General features: G+C 38.8%; 1 protein-coding gene across 1 annotated transcript in view; it reads left to right on the top strand.

Moving 5' to 3' along the window:
• LOC140342969 (gamma-aminobutyric acid receptor subunit beta-4-like) overlaps positions 1–19686 on the top strand; it is a 58674-nt gene that overhangs the window by 8823 nt on the left and 30165 nt on the right. The window lies entirely within an intron of this gene.

The following is a 19686-nucleotide window of genomic DNA, read 5'->3' on the forward strand; positions in this document are numbered from 1 at the left end:
CATGTCTTTATGGAGCTGGCTTTGTACCCCGGGGTACAGTCATGGGGGAACAAAAAAGGGTCTTCACCAAACTGTGACCACAAGGCAGGAAAAAAACAATGGTCTACAATACCTTTGTATGATGGAGTAACATATATATTCCTGAAGAATATAGTTTATTACAGCATACAAAGACATTGTTGAGGTCAGGTACTGATGGATGAGAAGACCTGGCTCACCATTCCAATTCATCCTAAAGGCGTTCAGTAGGGTTGAGGTCAGGGCTCTGTGCGGGACACCCGAGTTCCTCCACACCAAACTAGTCATCCTATGTCTTGGAGCTGGCTTTGTACCCCTGGTACAGTCATGGAAAAACAGCAAAGGGTCTTCACTAAATTGTGACCACAAGGCTGGAAGACACAATTGACCAAAATGCATTTGTAAGCTGTGCTTTTCACAGAAAGTACCATTCAATGGTAGACATTTGAACTTTGAACTCATCTGGTTGGAGGTTTACATTCCTATGGAACCCTGTTTGGGGATCCCTTGTCACTGAGATAGTCATGCAGAGAAATACTAACCCTATTTCTCTCATTCCAGTCCCAGTAGGTGGATAGGCCCTCTACATCATCACTTACAATGCAGGACCAGCAATGAGCACTGCTCCTGCATTTTATGTGATGATATCAGTGATGGAGCGACCATATGCTTCACAGAGAGGAGTGGCTTTGTTGGACCAGTTGGCCATCCACAAATTGGTAAAGAATGATTCCAACAGGACCTGCAACTCATTTTGCTTGAACAAAATAGGCATTAGATACTAAATATATAGAATGGGACTTTCACCTGCTATTTTTTGTGGTCAGGGCACGTTTTAGATTGGCGCATTGTTACTTTTTAACAGATGAAGAAGGAATTAATAAATAATCCTCTGATCTTGTAGTAAATCTGTCTAATCTCATTGCTCCTGTTTTGCTCTGGCTTGTTGCATGGGAAAGCTGATAAACCTCTCCCATGGGGCCTGATTTACAAATGGATATGTGCGTACAATCACGTTCTGAGAATAACCAAATGCAAATGTGCATGAATGTTTGTGTGCACAGGTTACAATGTGCATTTTTTAACAAGGACTTTTTTTTAAAGAATGTGCGCTCCCAAGTCCAATCATGGTTGAGCTGGGGCATACCTAAAATTCAAATGTGATTTTCCCTTTGGATTTTGGATATAGTGCTGTTGGCATTAAAATATGTTCATGCTTTGTAGGAATAAACCTTCTTAGTTATTATCAAAGCAGACCTTTACTTAAAAAAATGACTAGACCATATGTGTAGAATTATTGTAATGCACATGCGTGGATTTTTGAGCTTATGTATAGATGTTCAAAAACTAGCTGGCGCTAAGATTCTAGCCACTGGTTTTCATAATACAGATTTCAATAATTATTTATGTGTAAAGTTTTTCATGTGACTGCAAATGGGATTTTTAATGTTATAAAGAAATATTTTACTTACATTTAATGTCCAATGGAACTTCATAAATCATTTAAAAATAGTCATAAATAAAATATGTTGATTGTTGATTTTCCATTTTTTTTTTTTTTTTTTGGTAAACCAAATTGTAAACTATATACATATGAAGATGATACAGAAATCATTTAGACTGACCTGAATTTTGTCGCTATTAATCTGCGGGTCATCTGGGTTAATCTTCAACTGGCCACATATTCCCAGGGGAGGTGGATGCGCAGCTTGCAATCTTTACAGCATTGATTATATTGAATTCAGTCATTGGTGTGCTGTGCACCCAACCTATAACACCAGATTATTGGAGCATTGTGGTCCTGAAATATATGACAATACAAAGGCTCTTTTTGGAGTTACAATAGTCACTTGCAAGGTCTAGGAAATAATGTGGCAATAAAATGAACCTTAATTACTTCGCTTCTGCTTAAGTTTGCCATCCCTGAATCCTTGATGGCATCTCCTCCTTTCTTCTACAGGTCAGCCTCAGTGTGTGGTATCTTGCCAATTGCAGGGTTCATATACCAGGTTCAGTTGAAATGGTTTCTGTATGGCCCAACTGTACAAATTGGGAAAAACGAATGGGAAAACAGAATATGGAAATGAGTAAACTAACACATATATAATGCTAAAACCAACAAACATGTGGTGGCTGCATCTTAGTACAAATCAGATGTTTATACCGGTAGTACAAATTAGAGGAGCAGCCTAGGGTGACAATCATGCTCTTATAAAAAGTTTGATAAGTGAGTATTTCCACCCTAGGTCAAGAAGTGTTCTACTGGGAGGACCATCCAAAGATGCAGCCACCACATTAAAGGACTAGTAAGGTTCAACATATTACAGTTTTGTTCTTGGGTTTAGATATATATGAAAGTGTTACTATAAGGAACTTTTTTATTTATGGTAAGTATCCCTGCCCTGCTGTTAAAAATACTGTGATAGTGTAGGATTCCGCGGTGAGATGGCACTGGGGATGGCTCAGAAGGCTTCTCTTACTGACATTACTGTAAACGTCAACAATGTTACATAATTACTATATAGACATTTATGCCGATCTACTGAAAATCATTTATAAAATTATTCAGAATTCCTCCAGTTCTGTGGCAAGTTCCCCATTTCTGCCACAAGTCCTCCTGCCCTACTTGAAGTCCTCCAGTTCTGCGGCAAGTTCCCCATTTCTGCCACTAGAAGTCCTCCAGTTCTGTGGCAAGTTCCTCATTTCTGCCGCATGTCCTCCTGTCCTACTACAAGTTCCCCATTTCTGCCACAAGTCCTCCTATCCTACTAGAAGTCCTCAAGTTCTGCGGCAATGTCCCCATTTCAGCCGCAAGTCCTCCTGTCCTAATAGAAGTCCTCCAGTTCTGCAACAAGTTCCCCATTTTTGCTGCAAGTCTTCCTGTCCTACTAGAAGTCCTCCAGTTCTGCGGCAATGTCCCCATTTCTGCCGCAAGTCCTCCTGTCCTAATAGAAGTCCTCCAGTTCTGCAACAAGTTCCCCATTTTTGCTGCAAGTCCTCCTGTCCTACTAGAAGTCCTCCAGTCCTGTGGCAAGTTCCCCATTTACGCCACGTGTCCTCCTGTCTTACTAGAAGTCCTCCAGTTCTGTGGCAAGTTACCCATTTCTGCCGCAAGTCCTCCTGTCCTACTAGAAGTCCTCCAGTTCTGCGGCAAGTTCCCCATTTCTGCCACAAGTCCTCCTATCCTACTAGAAGTCCTCAAGTTCTGCGGCAAGTTTCCCATTTCTGCCGCAAGTCTTCCTGTCCTACTAGAGGAACCTCCAGTTCTGTGGCAAGTACCTCATTTCAGCCGCAAGTCCTCCTGTCCTACTAAAAGTCCTCCAGGTCTGCGGCAAGTTCCCCACTTCTGCCACATGTCCTCCTGTCCTACTAGAAGTTCTCCAGTTCTGCGGCAAGCTCCCCTTTTCTGCCGCAAGTCGTCCTGTGCTACTAGAAGTCCTCCAGTTCTGTGGCAAGTTTCTCATTTCTGCCGCATGTCCTCCTGTCCTACTACAAGTTCCCCATTTCTGCCACAAGTCCTCCTGTCCTAATAGAAGTCCTCCAGTTCTGCAACAAGTTCCCCATTTTTGCTGAAAGTCCTCCTGTCCTACTAGAAGTCCTCCAGTTCTGCGGCAAGCTCCCCTTTTCTGCCGCAAGTCTTCCTGTCCTACTAGAAGTCCTCCAGTTCTGTGGCAAGTTCCCCATTTACGCCGCATGTCCTCCTGTAGTCCTCCAGGTCTGCGGCAAGTTCCCCATTTCTGCCGCAAGTCCTCCTGTCTTACTTGAAGTCCTCCAGGTCTGCGGCAAGTTCCCCATTTCTGTCTCAAGTCCTCCTGTCCTACTAGACATCCTCCAGTTCTATGGCAAGTTCCCCATTTCTGCCGCAAGTCATCCTGTCCTACTAGAAGTCCTCCAGTTCTCCAGCAAGTTCCCCATTTTTGCTGCAAGTCCTCCTGTCTTACTGCAAGCCTTCCAGTTCTACTGCAATTCCTCAAGTTATACTGAAAGTTCTCCTGTCCCATTGCAGCTCCTCCAGTTCTAAGATTGTATTTTATCTGATTACACTGGTCAACAAACATTTTCTTGCCAAACAGATTAAAGTAATTTTATGTTTTGTTTGATGCACAGATTTCAAATATGGTATTGGTTTTGCTAGATTAGCTCTAGTTTTATGATCCCAATATTAACCTCATAAAACTAATGAAACATGAAAATTAAGCAAAATTAAACTAGATATGACTACATATACAAAATTAAAATTTTTAAATACTTAATGTCATTATATTATATATTCAGTATATTTACAGAACTAATCAGAAAGAAGTCATTGAAAAACTCTGTATGATTTCCTTTTATGCTGATGATCAGGACAATCACATTGAGGGCTCCAGCAGTAGTCTGCCATCATGTGTCTATCCCATCTGATACCTTTCTTCCATCATCTTTATATCTTGATGGATCCTCTCCCCTTGTTCCTCACTGAAATCGCCAAGGTTTTCTGGAAATGTTTGCAAATGGCTATGGAGATAGCGTACCTTTATGCTCACAGCAGCACCCAAATTTTTGAAGTTTAAGAGCACGTTTTGTACTAGTTCTTAAATTTGTGCTTTATGGTTACCCAAGAAGTTCTTGACAACCATGACATAGCTGTGCCAGGCAGAAGCTTCAGTATCAGTCATGTAACTTGTGACATTTCAATCATTTATCAGTTTCTGAATCTGGGGTCCATCAAAGATTCCTGCTTTTAGTCCTGCAGTACTCAATCCAGGGAAGAATCTACAAATGTATTTGAAGCAGTCACCGTCCTTCTTCAGAGCCCTAACAAGTCGCTTCATTAATCCCAACTTTATGTTTAGTGGAGGGAGATTGATTTTTTCTTTGTCAGCCATTGGCTAGTTAATGATGTTGGCTGCACCTTTTTTCTTGTTTACCCTTGGAGGCCATGTCACTTTATTCCAAAGATCCTGCTTTGCTCTAATATCCCACAAGCAGATGAGTAAGCAGATGAGTGAGCAGATGGGTACCTTGTGTATCCACTTTGTGTCCAAGTAGGAAGTTCACCTTTTTTAAATCAACACATATGGACCATTGGTGTTCATTATAGCAAAGCTTTTGTAAGACCATTTTATTATTTTCATATTCTTCTTTAAAGTTTGTCAGTTGAGTGACTAATTGGAATTGATGCATAGCAGTTGGCATTATGCAGTAAAACAGATTTCAAACTCGGAGTGGAACTGTCTATGAAAAGCGGCCAGTCTTCTGCTCGGTATTCTGGTCCTCCCATATGTGCTAGTAGTCCAGGGATGTTACAACAGTACACAAAGTCTCCATCTTCACTGAAATATGGTCGGAGTGTCACCTCGCTTGTCCTATAAACAGGTATTTTAACTTCTGGTAACTTCCGCCATACCATAGGTACACCAAATTTCAAACTTTTCAGTTTTCCATTTTTCCACTGATGTAGAAACTCTACACAAGTTATGCATACCATATGGGAAGCCCAATACTTATCTTGGTTCTCCAGTTTAAAACCAAAATATACAAGATTTGCTAGTTTCACAAATTCTGTAATGTTTTTGCTGAGAATATTCACCACAAATGTAACAAAATACATTGGGATTATTAAAACAACTTCTTCTTGAGGAACTCATATTTCTGTAAAAAAAGAAAATGTATGAATAAAAAGAAGGCAAATGAAAGTTTCATGAAAATAATGCTACATGAAATATATAAAATGCAAACCATCGGTGTAAATAAAGATTGATAATAATATGCTGTGTTAACATTTGTTGTTGGTAAAATCGTCTATTCTGATTCAAGTATCACAAGAACTAGAGCCAATTCAATGTAACTGATGTCATTTCTTGGTTCAGCAGACCTGAAATACAGTAAATATATTAAAAAATGCTTGGCAAGTAAAAAAAAAAAAATTTTTGGAGCTGTGTTATGCTAGAGTGGAAGAGCAAGATAACAGCAAGATTTGAGTCCAGTTCCACCAAACGGTGGAGCACATTTAATTTGGTTCACTAATCTCTTTCAGATGTAGCAAATGCTCTCAACCTCTATTGTGCAAGCATCATTTATCTACAGATGTACCATGATCAACTGATTTATGTGCTCCAGTGTCATGATCCAGAAACACTAGTAAATGGAAGACAAGCCAGAAGGCAAGAAATAATGTCATCAGAATCTCAGTTTCTTTACCGACCCAAAAAAGACAAAAAGTGAAGACAATATCAAAAGGCTCTACCATGGCATCTTCATCAAACATTCACACATTATTAGCAGTAGACTTTGATCTAAAAGTTGTCAAATTTAATTAAATGCTTTGAATTCAGATTGGTAGTTGAGGGACCAAATTATAGAAAACAATAAAATGAAGCTGGAGGTAAAAACAAAGTGAAAGTCACATGGAACTCAATCAACAATATTGGGACATTATATGCTTTGTACAAAAGTGGAATAAAATATCTTGAAGACTTAGGAACTTTTTTTAGAAAAAGCACTGACTGAATCCAACCCACACTCATAAAAAGGCAATAATCCTTAGAAGAGAATGAATACCTAAATATTGGTTAAGTCCTAATGCAAACGCAGTTGTATTTTTCAACACAATAATGCTTGGCAGTACAAAGAAATCCACTTTATCTGCTGTTACAATTACTTTTTTAATTCAATGTGTCTTTCTGTCTGTTATAGAATAACATCATAATTAGCCACCAACACTATATTTTTGAAGATGAATAATCATTTTGGTTTTCCCTTATAAATGTTTACTTTTTGTATGGTTTTTTGTGCTTCATGGTCATGTTTTAAAGCCCTGTTGAAGGGGGACTGTAATCTCCAAAACGCATTGGCTGTATTATCTTGTCTTTTCCCACCATGAAGTAACAGATACAATTTTCTGTGCACTTTGACCATTGGTGTAGTGTTTCTATTACTTTTTCTATTTCCTGGACACTCTTGGGGCCCCCCGGTACATAAGATCTACCTAGCCAAAGCCATATTGCTAAAGGAATCATTTGCTACATGAACAATGAAGAACATTTGTTTCTCATAGTAAGCATTTTCTTTATCCTATGTCAGCTCATTTGTAACCTGTGCCATTTGTTGAAAGGACACCCAGGTTTGTCATTAGGCAAGGGACAATTTCCAAAAGGATTTGTGGAACCAAGAAAAAAATGTGCAGAGACAGCACATGAAAAGCCATGGTTCTACTTTTAATGTGAATGCCATGACCTGGCAGCGCTGTACTACTTCACTCATATCAATTTTACCCTCTTTCTTCTTCCCCCCTTTTTTCGTCTATCAGACCACTTGTTTGGAAGAAATTGGCCTAATCGGCTGTTTATTGATCACAACAGTTCTTTATTTATAAAAACATTTCCATCAAAATTTAGATAACAGAACATTACAGATAACAGAACATCACAGAAACAACAATTTCCAATAATTATTGGCACCTCCTTTCCTGGTTTCAGGTCCTCAAGGGCATTATTTTGACCAACACACCCAATTTGTGTCCCCCGATTGATCCTCCTGACACTGCCCCGCCTTGGGTATGTGACCAATTCAGCAGACTTTTTGTTCCCTGAACCTCTACCGCCAATTTACCACCACTACTTCGGGAGGAGCTACACCTAAAGCAGATCCTTCGACCACCATGTCAGTTACTAACATATTGCCCTTTAGGACCCCACACCGCCCCCCACTCAACCAGCAACTCCATGTAGGAAGGGAGGGAAGCTTTCCCATTCCTACAGCCGGGGTGATCCCCTTCCTCCCTTAATCAACTCCTCCTCTTTCAACCCTCTCTAATCTATGTGACCCCCTTTGCGGCTCTTCTTTTCCTGCCCTTTAACCCCTAGATGTCCACCTTCCCAGCATACCACGGTCAAATTTGCCTCCCCCCTAAGTCCATTGCATTTCCCCTGGCTACAGGCTTTACATATAGAAGTATTTTCATTTTTGTCATTGTGGTCCCAATTGTTGCAAAGTTGACACATTTACAAATGGAAAGTTTTGCTGAACAATTCAACGTAATTTTACAGATTTTCTTTGCTAAAAACATTAGCATATTTTAAATGATGGATTGATATTGACACCAAAAGATGAATTTTTTATTGCCATAGAAAAAAAAAGAAAAACATAATGTGCTTTATTTCTTGTATTTTATTTACAAGAGAAAAGATAAATATCATATTCCTGTAAGTGACATTTCAAGAATACATTTTGTAACCGTGGCCAGATATGTGCGGAATGCACCACTTTCCTTGGAGAGAAAAAGCACTTTTGAGAAACAGAAATAAAAATAAATAAACTTATATCGGCATTAATGATTCTGTGGGATTGTGGGTCAAGTTTGAGGGTGACTCTGTAAATACAGGCAGAGGTTTTAGGTTTTGAAAGTACAAATAATTCCAGCCAAAAGTCCTTGAATTTTCAATGTATCTTTTTCCAGTTTTATTAGATACCAGATACCAGAGTCATCAGATCTGGCTATTTTTACACAGAATAATTGATATGCTTTGGCTTGCCAGTCCTTAAAGCGTATCCAAATTAAAAAAGGTAATATATAGCAGCTAATAAATCCAATGAGATGGTGATTGTCTTTGTTCTATTTTTTCATATTTTTCACACCCACCCACACACACACACTGTATCTATAAAGGAAACAATAGATATCACCCAGCGTTTATGTCAACTACGTTTGTTTATTTCCATTACTTATGTTTGGGAGAACGGATATTTTATGTACTTACTAAAAATGTTAGCCTGCAAAAAAAAAAAAAAAAACTAATGTATCTAATGTATTATAAGTATAATTTGTTGTAGATATAAAAATAAAAAAACACACTTAACTTTACTTCCGCAGAGCCTCCATGCCCTCCACAGCTGGCCTTCATTGGGTCCTGTGAAGCCCTGGCACAGAGGAAGCACCTGTGCCCAGTGCCATCTCATTACTGTCTACATCACCTGAACATGCACTGCACAGGCGTGAGATTGGGTTATGTATCCTCCTGTAAATGATAAAATGAATGATAAAAAAGGTGCCAATCTCAGTGCACATTTTTTTTGTTGCAGGGATACTTTACATAGGTATCCAAGAAGGCTCTATGCTCCAATTCAGTCCTTACCACTGTGGTGGTGAAGACAAAAGAAGGGGACTTTAGAGGAAAGGATTTAGAGGAAAAAAAAAGCTAATTTATACTTTAGACAAAGGGTTATCTACACTTTTGTTTAAAGAAAATATTTTGTTGATGGGTCTCCTATAAACTCACAAATGTAAAAACATGCAGGGTCCCAGAAGTCCACAAGCTTACTACCAACCCTGAAGTTGAGATTAACCAGGAAACAGGAAGGTCATATCATGAATTGAATCTACAATGTGATTCAGAATTATCCTTCTCCCATCATTGATTTTAGTTTGAGCAGATAGGGTCATGCAACCCAATTTTACAACCCTCAAACTGTTGGTTCACTTCTTGTATGTCCATCTTTAAAAAAAAAAAGGGTGTTCCTCATTTAAAGTAACAATCCAAGAAAATATAGGTAACTTACAGTGGGCGAAATCAGGTGGAAAGGACCAGCTGAACAAGACCCAGCAAGGATAGTGATGTACCAAAGCTGTGGGACGATTTGAAGACACCATGATACCTATATAGGATTGATGGACATCCAATTCCAAAACCATGACATATATTATAGAGGACCCCCTAAATCTTTGAAGACACCATCACACCTATATGAGATTGTTGGACATCCTATTCCAAAACCATGGCTAATATTTATGTTGATGTCCATGGTTTGTGGCTTTACCAGCCTCTACCCTTTTGGGGATTCTTTCCACAAGTGTGTCTGTAGGAATTTGTGTTATTTTGTCAAAAGCCAAAATAACTTTTGACAAAATAAGGTAAGGTCAGCTACTGATGTTGGATATTATCATAAAAAGTATGCTCAATATTGTTATGATCAGGGTTCTGAAAAAGCCACTTAAGTTCCTTCACATCATGGTCAAACCATGGCCTTATGAAGCTGGCTTTGTACACAGGAAAGGGCTTTCACCAAACTGTGACCACAAGGCTGGAATAGTACAATTTTCATAATATGCTGTAGTATTTCCCAATGGAATTATCTGATGGATGTGGTAATGGATAGATGTGACAATATAAGGGTGAGATGTCCACAATTAATTATTCATATAGTATAGGTCAAGTGTTTGATTTGTGATTTTGAGATGCTTTGAGTAGCATGATGTAAGCTATGATTACACATGATATTATGGTCTACAGAGTGGGACCAGATGGTCGTTGGTGTTGGATTGTGACTGCCATTCCTAAAGACCTCTGTTGGTGGCTCTAATGTGGTGAACTGTATGATGGCAAGTTCATAAGACAACAGACCCACAACACTGGGTTATTCATTCTTGGGTATCTCCATATGGCTTGGTTAGTAAGTAAGGTGGTCAATATAAAACTCTTCTAGACCTTGTAGAACACATATATCATGAACATTGTCTTACTTTTTTGCTCATGTGACTGGGCAAACAGTATTATTGTATATAGTCTTAAGGTGCGTACACACTTCCAATTTTTATCGTTCCAATCGAACGACGAACGATCGATTGGGCAAAAAATCGTTGGTAAAAAAGTAACCAACGACGCCGACGAACGAGGAAAATTGTTGGAAACGAACGACCGGACCGGCGGATCGGATTGGGCGACGATCGTTGAACATCGTTCGTGTGTACGGTCGTTCATTGATCGTCCATGGGCTGAGCATGCGTAATGAACGAACGCTCGTTCACTTTCCTGTCGTGCACATAGTTCCTCTATCGCTTAAACGATCGTATCTATTGTGTGTACAATATCTACGAATGATCGTGTCGTTACCTCTATGTGCAGGATCGGTGCTATACGATCGTTCATATATATCGTGCAGGAACGTTCGTCGTTCGTTTTCCGACGATAATAATTGGAAGTGTGTACGTAGCTTTAATCAAGGGGATTTCTGTTCTTGAGTGAATGAGCTATAAAATTATTCCGCTGTTAGAAACTCTATCATATACACTTTGTCCATGATCCCCGTCTTGTGTGTCTAGTAGCCTGGCAGTACAAAGAGACGGTCACTTTCCTTGTCTCTACCCCTTCTACAGCGGTATGCATTACCTAGGTAACTTTATTATGAGACAAGTGAAGATATATCTTGATTTCCTAGGTTTATCTAACTTCCTTTGGATTTAGACAAAGTATACAGTGTATAATTTTAGTTTCAAAACGAAATCTGAGACATATGCCAAGATTGTACCTTTTTTGACATAAACATTCATATCCTCCAGAAGTCCTACATTATGGGCCTGATTTGCTAAAGCTCTCCAAGGCTGGAGAAGATAGACTATCTTGAGTAAATCAGCAAACCTTGAATGGATTTCATAAAATCATTTCCTATTTTTTGGCAAATGTTTTTAATCCTTAACCAAATCCATTCTGGGTTTGCTGGATCATTCAAGTTTACCCATATTAGTCGATCTTCTTCAGTCTTGGCGAGCTTTATTAAATCAGGTGTTCAAACTGTTCTGAACACATGACCATCTCACCTAGATAAGCTTAGATATCCTATTCCAAAACCAATATTATCAAGTTACCTTCTCATTGAAATCTGTTAATTCTGCAAAGGAACATTTGTGAGGTCAGGTGTTGACATTGGACCAGAAGACCTGTCTTACATTCAACGTACCATTTCATCCCAAAGATGTTCAGTTAGGTTAGGTCAGGTCTCCGTGCAGGACACCAAAGTTCTTCTTCCACATTAGCCTGGTCAAACCATGTCTTTATGGAGCTGGCTTTACACTATGAGGTTGGAAAGTAATATAGCTACTGCTGAATTCTGAACTGTGCCCATATGACAAGTGGTCCTTTTGCATTTGGGCATTGTAAGATTTGTTCCTGCTTTTTCTTTCTGTGGACAATCCAATGTGTATCAGATGATGAATTCAGTAAATGATTTTTAGGGGTAGTTTTTACACTAAAAATTACGTTGGACCCAAATTTTACACAAATTTCTAGAGTTTAAATTCAATCTAAATTTTCTGAAATAGCCATGCTAAAAAAGAAAACAACAAAATTCAAATTGTACTGGAAGAGCACACTTGTCAAAAATGTCTTTGTATCCTGTGGCATTAACAGTTCCCTGTTCCCTACATAGAAAACATTTAAACTCAATATTTTAAAGGGGTGTCCACTGAAGGAATGTTTATAGCCATATAAGATAAGTGTGATGGTGAGTTGGCCACAAGCTTTAGACCAGGGGTGCCCAACAGATGGATGGCGATCTACAGGTCAATGGCAGAGGCAACGCGAGTAGATCACAGAGCCCTGCCTTTCAAAATAAACTCTACCATGCTCAAGAGTTATTAAGTCTAAGTTTTTATTTTTGGTAGATCATTTGGACTTGGTCATTTTAAAAGTATTTTGCAAGCCGAAAAAGTGTGGGCTTCCCTGATTTAGACCATAGTGTACTTCCACACTTTCTTGTTGCACGTTCCTTTCTTTGTGAATGAGATACAGTCAATAGTGTATTGCATCCTTCTAAATTCAACATGTGGATTCTAATCTATTAATTAGACCCTAACGTCATTTGATTCTTATCTTGAGAAAGAGTCAGCTAAAAACTAGGACTACAAAAGAGTGTAGAGAACATAGAGAAGAGACTGGAAGTAGATCTTCATGTTTAGCTCGGCAGTGTTTAGTCTTTCTGGGAGATTTATGATGATGCTGAGGAATAATGATATACATAGAAAGGCTTTAGACAATTAAAACTTTTTTTTTTTATCTTCACCAGAAATGAATCTTTGGTGCTACTATACATTTCAGAAAATGTTTATATACAGAAAGTTTTTCCATGAATTTGCCTTCTTGGACAATATGTAGAACATAGACATATTGAGGTGGATCAACTAAGGGTTTCAAGAATGTTCATCCAACCTGTGCTTGATGAAAAAGGTTAGCTTGTTTGCTCGTGTCATGGATAGATGTCTCCTAAACATTCGGTGCCTAGATTTTTCGTGTGTATTGCTTAGACTACAAAGAGTAGAGGGGGTCAACACTAAATATATAGTATACAGCAACAGGCACTGCCCTCAGAAATTTGCCCAAATTCCCACAGACACCCTCCAACCTCGGGGATGGCTTCCCAAAGGGTAGAGGGGATCAACACTATATATAATATATATATATATATATATAAAAATATATATACATATATATATGTATGCATATATATATATATATATATATATATATACACAATATCATTTAGAAGTGAAGGTCAGGTGTCCTTCATTTTCTGGCCATACAGTGTACTTCCTATACTTTCTAAAAAAAACAAAGTTCTGTATGAACTCTCACTTTAAGTCACTATATGGTATTCTCTATTTTATGAACTACATTATGAATCCAGCTAGAAGAATTTCAGATTTTTTCATGTGTTAAATTGATCAGAAAAGTGTGATCTGTCTTGATTTTTCCTGTGTATTGCTTAGACTACATTTCTTTACATTGGCTTTAAATTTTTTAATTTAAATAGAGCATGGCGAATGATGAATTATTCTCTAGTTGCTTTTAATGTATTCTACAAAGTATTTATTTATTTTGTGAGTACGTGAATACGTATGGAGAATCAGGTTGTCTTTTCCAATTAATTTCTCTAATGCAGTGTTCCTCAACAAGGGATTCCCAAAAGATCGCTGGGGGTTTCTTGAGGAATAGGCAGTTTGCAACTCTCAGGTCAGTTTAAGTGACACCAATGATTTTTTTGGCTATCTTTAAGGGTGACATTCTTCCCAATGGCCAGCAACATAAGAGACAATCTTCCCAATGGCCAACAACATTAAAGGATTTCTTCCTATTGACCACCACACTAATATACTGTGAGCTGTAGTAATTATAGAATGGGTTCCCTGAAGACCTGAAAGTTCCCCCATGGGTGTTTCATTGATTCTTAACATTTCTATAGCTGACAGGGTTTCTATAGCTGAAAGGTTACCCAAGGACATTTGTCAATGGTAATACCATTACTATTATTTTAGTGTCATCAAGTCAATATCATCTTCTGAGTCTTCTCAATGGTGTTTCTCTAGAATGACCAGTCTTCTATTTGAGTCCCAAATCTTCACAAGGCTGTGTTCATACATTCCTTGACGGTATCCTTCTACCTTATTGGTAACTGTCCTTCACCTATTTTGCTCTCAGTTGCCTTTTCTAGTCATTTGCTTCATCTCACAATACGTCCAAAATCAAAAAGCTTTAGCCTTGCCATATAGGCTTCTAAAAAAAAGTCTGGATAGATTTGTGATATATCTGTCTGTTTATTTACCATGTTGTAAATGTTGCAAGGTCGAAGAAGTTGGCAGGTTAAAAAAAACAAGATGTAAAAAAATTCTAAACAAAAAATATTATCTTTTACTAACCTTCTACTTGGTTCAATAATGTTGATGCATCTGAATGAAAATAGACTCCATGCCCTCATCAAAAACCAGTTTACCCTTTTAATGTTTTCATATCGATTTATTTTAAGACGTGTGCTCCTAGCAAAAGAAGATGGTTTATTAAGGATAAGTGGCTGGATTTTGACAAAAACTGACTGACCTGTACTTGACAAAAATGTCAAAATGAAAGATGTTTTTGGAACAAAAGCTTCATTACATTCATCTCTCCTTTTCTGTTTATCAAATAATTATTAAAGCAAACTGACAAATAAAAAGAATAGTTTTATTTTATAAATAAAATTTATTCCAACTTTACCTGGCAGTTTATGTGCATTCTTATTCCTAGCATGCAGCAGAAATGATTTGGGTGGCAGTAAAGCTACCTGATCACATCTTCATGCTTGAGAATGGAGAATATAGCTTATATACCCTCCCCAGCCTAACCTGTTTTTCAGGCTTACCTGTACTTCCCGTGTGCTTTTGTCATCCCCACATTACTGCCTGGTAATATTGGAACTTCCAATTAGAATTGTACTCACTAGCATTCTGTGGTGACATTACAATGATAGTGCGAAAAATGTAATAGAATGGAGCAGGGAGGTTGGGAAGAATGGGGATGAAATCAGGAAACTATATGAAAGTGAGCATTGATATCAAACTCCTTTGAAACTCCCTATTCCATAAATGATATATTTTATATATAGATTTCTGCATAAGTACAATGCAGCACAGAAAAATTATTCCCAAAATTTCAGATAATGTTATCATCATTTTTTCTGGGTTTTAAGAAAATGACTCACTTGGAGCTTTCAAGTTGTCAAACTGAAAGGAACGAAATGTTCCCTCCTTTTTATGGAGATCACACTTGTCTGATCAATTTAACACATGAAAAAATCTGAAATTCTTCCAGCTGATCCATAATGTAGTTCATAAAATAGAGCATACCATAAAGTGACACAAGGTGAGAGTTCATACAGAACTTTGTTTTTTTTAGAAAGTATAGAAAGTACACTGTATGGCCAGACAATGGTGGACACCTGACCTTCACTTCTAAATTATATTGTATATACATATTTATTTATAGTGTTGATCCCCTCTACTCATCCCCGAGGTTGGAGGGTGTCTGTGGGAATTTGGGTCCTTTTCTGAGGGCAGTGCCTGTTGCTGGATGAGAAGATCTGGCTCACCGTTCCAATTCACCCCAAAGGTGTTCAGTAGGGTTGAGGTCAGAGCTCTGTGCAGTACATTCAAGTTCCTCCACACCAAAGTCACCAGGTCAGGTTCTGATGGTGGGAATGTGCCCCCATTAGTGAGGTCAGGTACTGATTGTGGGAATGTGCCTCCATTGGTGAGGTCAGGTGCTAATGTTGATTTAGAAGACCTGGCTCACCATTCCAATTCATCGCAAAGGTGATCAGTAGGGTTGGGGTCAGGGCTCTGTGCAGGACACTTAAGTTCCTTCACACCAAACTGGTGACCCCATGTTCTTATGGAGCTGGCTTTGTACCCTTTGGCACAGTCATGGGAGAACAGAAAATGGTTATTGGATATCGGCAATCTTATTTAGTTGGCTTTCTGATGGAAATAACATCCTCCATTCTTCTGGGAAGATTTTGGAGGGTGTTTGAAGGAATGTGCCCTCATTTGTGAGGTCAGGTGCTGATGGATGAGAAGACCTGGCTCATCATTCCAATTCATACCAATGGTGTTCAGTAGTCAGAACTTCATTCTTGCACACGAAACTGGTGACACCATGTTTTTATGAAGCTGGCTTTGTACCCTGGGGCACAGTCGTGGTGGAATAATAAAGGGTCCTCACTAAACTTTTCACTGGGGACACTTGAACTCCATCATTTGGAGAGGTGTCTTCTATATAAATTTGCCCATTTACTGTATTTTTAGCTTATCAGTGTAATCATTTAAGGTTATCTTTTGTATTGCTTTGTGTTAGCTTTCATGTCCCCTGCTCTAATAAAGGTGCAGCAAGATACAATTTGTTAATGGAGGCTTGTCAACTTTTAGGTGACTTTCATTCTTATCCCTCACTTGTCAGTAACTGGGTGTTTCTTAGGTATCTTTCTTAGCTATATCCTAGCCTTGCTGTGCCAGTTGGGACCCTTTTGTGTCTTCTCCATTAGTTACCAACATCTAAGGTCTACAATAACCCTTTCTGCACAGGGGATGGGTGTGGATTTTAGTGCTTATTCAGTCTTCTGCCACAATTTTTATATCAGGGAGTATGTGTATTATCCTTATAAACAAGGTGGTTTTCTCCTGTGCACGCTCTTCATGGTATGGTATTGTTACTCCATATCCCCTATGGATATGTAGTTAGCTTCAAAAGGACGAGTAGAGAGCTATCCTAAATCTATACATTGGTGCATGTTTTTAGCAAATGTCCATATTTTTATGAAATTATCTTATTTATGTGTTTACGTATGCTGTACAAACTAGTAAAATAATAAGACTTTGTGGTTTTTGAAAAGGTTTGCTGTGAGCAAAAATATGAGTATATGCTATGGAAAAATGAAGATGCTGGTCATCCAGTTCATGTTTTCTCTGGAAAAGTTGTTGGGTGCAATCTCAAAAGCCTGAAAAATCAGCTGATGCTGCTAGCTCTTGCCTCGTGACATACTGCAAAGTTACAGTGCTCAGTCTGATGGTTCAATGGTAAAAAAGGCATTAGGATAATGTATTCTCCCACTTGCAAATGGATAATATTAAAATCATCTTAGCCAAAGCTGAGCCACTGAGATGGAACTTTTAAAAATGAAGTGTTGCTTTGTATCTGTGTGAATGGTGTGGTATTCTTGGGGTATTGCTGGTAGATTTATATATGAAATAAACATAATTTTTAAAGGTCCTTATTCATTCAGGTCATGATATATCTGGTGGTAGTCATTCACATACAAATGGACTTTGTTTTAATGTTGAAGATGTTTTAGCTACTCGTTCCAACTATTGGCTACTCATCCAATTTAGTGGTGACTTATTCAACTCAATCGCTACTTATACAACTCATTAGCTACTCCTCTTTTTTATTAGCTACTCATCTTACTAATTGGTTACTCATTCAACCCTTTGGCTACTCATCCTACTCCTTTGCCACTCATCCCATTCATTAGCCACTCATCCAATTCTTTGGCTACTTTTTCTGCTCATTAGCTACCCATCCTACTCATTTTCTATTCATCCAATTTAGTGGCAACTCACCCAACATATTAGCTACTCATTCTACTCATTAGCTAATCATCCAACTCTTCGACTACTCTTCCTGCTCATTCGCTACTAATCCTAATCCTTGGCTACTCATCTAATTCATGACAACTCATTCAACTTATTGACTACTTATCCCTATCCTTTAACTACTTATTCTACTCATTAACAACTTGTCCAACTCCTTGCTATTCTTCCTGCTTATTAGCTATTCATCCTACTGATGGCAACTCATTTACCTTAATGGCAACCTAATAAACCCTTTGGCTACTTATCCTACTCATTAGCCACTCTCCCTACTCATTAGCTAGTTTTCCAATTCATTGGCTAATGATACTAGTCACTGGCTACTTTTTGCAAATGATTGGTTACCCATTTAACCCTTTGGCTACTCCTTCTACTCATTAGCTATTCATTCAATTTATTGGCTATACTTCATACTCATTGATTACTCATCCAATTGATTGATCACTCATCCTATGTATTAGCTACTCATAGTACTCTTTAGCTATTCATCCAACTCATTCGCTACTCTTCCTATTCACTGGCTACTACTTCATTAGTTGCCCATTTTACTCATCAGTTACTCATCTAACCCTTTGGCCACTCATCCAATACATTAGTTATCCATCTAATTATTTCGCTATTCTTAGCTATTCCTTCAATTCACTGGGCACTCATCCTACTCATTGGCTACTTATCCTACTCACTATTTACTTAATAAACTAATTGGCTACTTATCCTAGTCACTAGCTACTCATTCAACGTATTGGTTGCCCATCCTACTCATTGTGTGTTTCTCATCTAACCCTTTGGCTACTTGAAATGTGCCTGGGTGCACAAACCACAACTGACTCCAGGAATTCCTTTAACAAACTTTATTGCGCGATCCACATGCTGGCTGAGGCAAAACACAAGAAGGTCAGTCTAATAAAGTAAAGTACAGAAGGTTGAGGCAAAAGGCGTATTCAAGGACAATCTGAAGTCAGGGCAGGCAGAGTTCATGCAAAGGTCAGTAATCAGGCCGGGTCCCTGTTGGTAACAAGTCCGAGCTGGTAACAAGACAACAGAGGTTTAAGACGGTAATTCAATACAGGAACGCACACAAGCACACTGTAACACAGAGGCTATAACAGGCAAGGGTGCTAATGTCAGGCCTCAATAAATTGACAGACGACCCTATCTCATTGCGTCATCTGGCGCTATTGGATTGAATGAATCATGACTAACGAATCCCCTGCGGCCAATTTGGCAGGAAATTCAAACTAACCATGCCCCGCCCCGCGGCGAGGCAGCTGACCATGCTGTGCTGTGCACGTTCGCAGGAATGCTGGGGATGCTGCGTGGCTGAACTACATTAGTTCGGCCGGAACGGATCCCTTCTCCAGAGCGGGGAGACGTGCTGCTAGCAGAGCTCACGATCCCTGGAATCGCAGAGGATGGTGCAAGATCGCGGATAAGTACCTCACACTACTCATCCTACACATTAGATATTCATCTAATTAATTGGCTATAATGCCTATTAATTGGCTACTCATCCAATTGACTGGTAACTTATTCAGCCTAATGGCTACTCATCCAAATTTTGGCTACTCATCCTACTCATTGGCTACTCATCCAACTTATTAGCCATTCATCCAAATAATCTATGCCTAAGGCTTTTCAAACTTGTATACCCATCTTTTTCTGTCTTTTAAAACCGTCACTACTTCCCACCACTTCTTATCTATCTGCCTATTGTGTGATACTTCCCCCACCTACTAGATTGTAAGCTCTTCAGGGCAGGGTTCTCTGCCCCTCCTGTGTCACTGTCTGTATCTGTCTGTCATTTGCAACCCCTATTTAACGTACAACGCTGCGTAATATGTTGGCGCTATATAAATCCTGTTTATTAATAATATATACCGTATTTTTCGGACCATAAGACGCACTTTTTTTCCTCCTAAAGTGGGGGGAAAATCAGGGTGCGTCTTATGGTCCGAATGCAG

Source organism: Pyxicephalus adspersus, chromosome Z (assembly GCF_032062135.1).
Source record: "Pyxicephalus adspersus chromosome Z, UCB_Pads_2.0, whole genome shotgun sequence".
NCBI classification, from domain to species: Eukaryota; Metazoa; Chordata; class Amphibia; order Anura; family Pyxicephalidae; genus Pyxicephalus; species Pyxicephalus adspersus.